Below are 5339 nucleotides of genomic sequence, written 5' to 3'. Positions count from 1 at the left end.
CGTAGGCTGCAGTCCCTGTGGCAGTGGGTTGCCGTGGGCTACCGTGTGTAGCCAGCAGCCAGCGTGAGCGGCCCTCAAGCCGCGGTGAGCGGCCATCCAGAAGCCGGCGACTGATCTGCCTCGCCCGGGAAGAGCGTAATGATGGTGCCAACTTGGGCCAGTGAAGCAACGTCCTCCACAACTAGACTGAAGAGCAAAACGACAGCAACTTGTCTGTTCCCATCTCCCCAATTCCCTAATAAAAATCTTTAAAAAAAGAAAGAAAATTTTTAATTGCTATTCATTGTTCTAAAATTGACTGTGGTGATGGTTGCAAAACTCTGTGAATATACTAAAAAAACACTGAATTTTACACTTTAAGTGGGTAAGTTTTATGGCATGTGAATTGTACCCATGAGGTTGTTAAAAAATCATCTTGTCTATTACAAGATATTTTCTGCTTAGAAGATACTTGTGTACTTAGAAAATCAAAGAGAATAAATTTAAAAACTAGTAAAAATGAGAGAGTTTGGAAAGGTGGCCAAGTACAAAATCAACATATAAAAATCATGTTCTAATAAACAAACAATAGCGAATTTCAAAACATTACAGAAAAAGAATCACATTTACTATACACAGAAAGATTAAACACCTAAAATTAGACCTAATAAGAGATGTGGAAGGCTTAAATTAAAAAAAAATACAATTTTATTGATGGACATAAACTGAGGTCTAAAGCATGGCTGCCAAGTCATCCCCTGCACCCCAACCCCCACCTCAGGAATGGCCAAGGGGGGATTCCCCTTAGAGGAACCTGTGGACATCATGGGGACCGTGAAGAATGTGATGACTGAATTATGGAAAATGTTTAGCCCAGAGTCTGGGGCTGAGTGAGAACACAGCAAATGTTAACTATTTTTCCAGGTTCCATGTACAGCCAGAACTCAGGGTCACCAAAATTGAGTATTGAACTTGATCCTGTGATTGATTGGGTAAACAGAAATGCTCAGGAAGGAGTATGACCTTCCTTTGAACTAAATATGCCTTAGAGATAAGACATCTGACAGGATGTTAAGAGCTCACGAGAAAACAAGGCATTACTGCGCATGGGTGGAACTCACTCAGTGTTTGTGTTTGGGGGTGAGGAGAGCTGTCTCAATCAGGGTGACCAGATCATGAGACAATTGGGCTCCCTCATGTGCATCCCCTAGCACCCCAATTCAGGCACCTACTCTGATCCTCTCTGCATGAAACATTAAACTGAAACTCCTCTCCAGTCATAATCCGGCCCCCATGTTGTGGACCATGCTGGTGCTCACCTCGATCCCAGCCTCCTCTTCCTTTTTAAAATCACTTTTGTCCTCCTTCCCAACCCTCAACAGCCAGCACCTGCAGCTTATTCTCAAAGGACTAGCCTGAGGCTACAGAAAACTGGCAGTGCCTGGGAATTTACTTTCCTCCAATAATGACCTCTGCTGTAGTAGGTCAGGGTCTGATTTAGTTAGGATAAAGCAAGCTGCTCGAACAAAAATGTATAATGACTCAAGAACGAACACAGCTTATTTTTCAGATAAAGTCTAAAATGGGTATTCCTGATTTGTGGGTGGCCTTCCTTTAAGTGGGCATTTGGGGCGTAGGCTTCTTCCCTCTTACACTTCACACTCTGTAGCACATGTTTCAGAGTCACCGTTACAAGTTGTAAGAGGGAGAAAAACCATGAGGGACATGTGTGCAAGATTACCGGCCTGGAAGTGGCAACATCACTTCTAATTACAAGGACGCTGGGAAAAGTAGTCCAGCTGTCAACCCAAGGAGAAGAGGAAACTGGTTTGATGAACAGCTAACCAGTCTCAGCCATGATGCCTGTGCCAAATTCATAGTTAATTATTTTGGATATCAAAGCAGGTCAGAGGACATGGGTTTGAGGCTCCCTAAGCTGCTTAGTAGCTGAGAGACCGTCAACCTCAGTTTTTTTAAAACCTGAAAACAGTAATGATAATAACAACAACACCTTCAGGGTTATTTTGAATTACACGAAAGATGTTTGTGCTTTTGGGAGACTGTAAAGCTGTGGAGATCCCTGCTGGGTGAGGACATTTAATCTCATTGTCCTCCCAACTCTTTGACCCTCTTCTAAAGGCCCTCAATAAAATGGTTTGATCCCTCCCCCCAACCCCCGCCCCCCAAAAAAGATTATGTTTGTAAAGGGACCTTATATACTATCTATAAAGGCCTACGGAAACACTCTTCTTCATTCACCCTACCTGGAATGCACTTCCTTTTTCTCTCCTTTATCTAACTTCTATCCACCTTTCAGAGGCTGAGTCTAATTCCCTGTTAAGAGAGCCAGAGTTCCCTATTCTAGGAACTGTGGCACTTTGGGGGTCCTGGCACCATTAAATAGAAGACAAAAACCAGATTGCTCTGTAATAGTTTGGGGAAACCTACCAGCAATTCTGGCCACTGCGACACTTACTTCTAACTCAGAAATGTTTGTTTCCTTTTCTAGTGGGCTTTTGGCAATTTATGGCACTACTTTCAAAAGAACTATGGATTCAGCACCTTCTTTTTGGCCAGTGAGTATCCAAACCCCAAACCAAGAAGATGAAAAACCTCGGCATAAGAGAGCTAAAAAAGTGGCTAGAGGCTATAATACTGCTTTATACTAGGAGGGCTCTGACTTCAGATCCCCCAGGATGTAAGGGGGGAGCCCAGAGCACCTCTCTAACCCTCATTAATGTCCCCTTTACAGTTGCTAGCCCACATTATGCTTTATTTTCCCCAAAGGATTGCATTTCATAAATGCCACATGATATAGCTCCCAGTTAAACTCAAATCCTTCCTCATTAGTTTTACCTTTCACTTAGATAAGTTACTTGAAGTCAGGGACTATCATTTTATTCCACACTAGAAACAGTAAAAATGTGTTAGTCAAGGGCATTTCCTAGGGAGTGGCATTTCTTGGAATGGGACAGCTGTGTCCCTGATCCTAAATATGCAATATAACCATTAGAATATTGGGATCCTTGAAACCTGATGTTCTTAGGCATTTATCTATCCAGGTTAGCACTGACCCAACTACATGGCAATACTGAAGAGGGAATGGATGAATCACAAAAGGGTTTTCTTTCTTCCTTTCATTTATTTATTTATTTCTTCATTCATTCATTCAACAAATAATTATTGGTTTCCAAACTGTGCTTAGTACCTGCAAGGAGCTTAAAGAGAAAAGAGAGATGTGAATGATAAAGACTCACTTTCCAGTCTTGTAGAGTGGACCGGGATACAAGCAGACCAATAAAGTTGGACAAAGGACTAGGCAAGAGATTTAGAAGCAAGACCAGAAATAGGTAATGTTAGGAACAGGCATGTAGGGACATGACTCAAAAAGAAGCCCAGAATTGGGAACAGATTTCAACAGCTGTCTTCACTTTTCAGACTGGCAAACATTTAAAGATTGACAACACCAGGTGTTGCTGAGGTGTGCAGAGCCAACTCTCCCATATTGCTGGGATGGTGTAAATTTGGGCCAACTTTTCTGTAGGGCAACCTCACAAAATGTGCCAACCTTTAAAATGTACATACATATGACTCAGCAATTCCAAACCAGGCAAATGAAAAAAGATGTCAGTACCAGCAGAGTATATTCATTGTATCATTGCTTTAAGAGGGGAAACTTGTAATCATTGGATTGGGTCACATGCTCATACTTAAACCAATCACAATGACCAGAAGGATCATGGCCTCTGATTGGCCAAACTTTAGTCACACATCACTCCCATGTTGCAAGGGGATGGAGGAGAACGACAGTTAAGGATTAGGAATTAGGGGAGAGAAAGTCCCTAAAAGGAAAAAAAGAAGGGCATTGTTACCAGAAAACTGGGGATGAGAAAACCTGTTGAGTAAAAAAAATCTCTAGCTACTTCCATCCACGTAGCAGGAGTACCTGGTGCAGAAGGAGGAATGTTTCAGGCACTGGGAGTAGACTGTTCTTAACAGAGCCTCAGAGAGCTTCTATAGTCTGTGATGAAACTGCTTGTCCTAAGAGGATGAGGAGGGCTATTGGGGAAGGCTGGCCCTTCCGAAGGAGACCTAGATAGCTAAATCCAGACATATGAATAATTGAATAACTTGAAAGGTATGGTTGAAGCTGCTGGGGAGTTGTAAGAAAAACATAAATGGGACAATTAAGAATGCTGTGAGTGGGACTAGGAAATGTTCTGACCCTCGATGGGTCCATGTCATGTCTACACATGTCAGTGTGATGCTGGCTGGCACTGTGGATACCACTTGCTTCCTGGTGACCTTGGACAAATGACTTAACGGCTCAGAACTTCAGTTTCCTCATCTCTGAAACTGAGAGAAGAAACCAATCTTATGGGCTGGCTGGGAGAATTTCAGGAGACTGTGTAGGTGAAAACCCCTGACACTGTGCTAGTCAATGTGAGTTGAATCTAAGCAAGGAGAAGATCAGGCCAGAAGCAGTCCTCAAACGTAAACAGAATCTTTACCAACTATAATTTAACATATATATATAATTGAACATATATATATATAAAATTTAACATATATATATAATTGAACACATATATATAATTTAACATATAAATATATAGTCACAGGATATGGAGTATAGTATAGGGAATAGTCAATGGAATTGTAACAGCTATATACGATGTCAGAGGGGCAATACATTGGGGGAGGGGGGTGACCACTTTGTGAGGAATAAAATGTCTAACTAGTACATTGTTTTGTACACTTGAAACTAATAATAAAAATAATAATAATAATTTAAAAATTTAGGACTAGCCAAGTGGCTCAGTTGGTTAAGAGTTGGCTTAAGAGCGTGAGCTCTGAGCAACAGGGCCTCTGGTTCAATTCCCACATGGGCCAGTGTGCTGTGACTAAGCTGAGCTGTGGCTGAGCTGCCAACAGGTGGCAGGATGGCTCAGCTGGTATAACAACAAGATTGCCTGTTCAATGGTGGGCTATGCCCACCCGCAACTAAGACTGAACTTGGCACCTTGAGCTGAGCTGCTGCCCGGATGGCTCAGTGGATAGAGTGTGTGCTCTTAACAACAAGGCTGCTGGCTCGACTCTCGCATGGGATGGTAGCTATGCCCACCCGCAACTAAGGTTGAACACAGCACCTTGAGCTTAGAGGCCACGAGCTGCTGAAGGGAAGCCAGATGGCGACTGGCGCCCTACACAACGAAGATTGAAGAACAACAACTTGGCTGGTCCCCTTCCCCAACTCCCCAATACTGTTCCCCTCTCCCAAGTCCCCAATAAAATCTTAAAAAAACAAAATTAAACTGAAGATGTTAATTATGGTGGCCCCAGGAAGTCCGAAAGCCAGA

Source organism: Hipposideros armiger, unplaced genomic scaffold (assembly GCF_001890085.2).
Source record: "Hipposideros armiger isolate ML-2016 unplaced genomic scaffold, ASM189008v1 scaffold_561, whole genome shotgun sequence".
NCBI classification, from domain to species: Eukaryota; Metazoa; Chordata; class Mammalia; order Chiroptera; family Hipposideridae; genus Hipposideros; species Hipposideros armiger.
Note: the sequence above shows the minus strand (reverse complement) of the source record.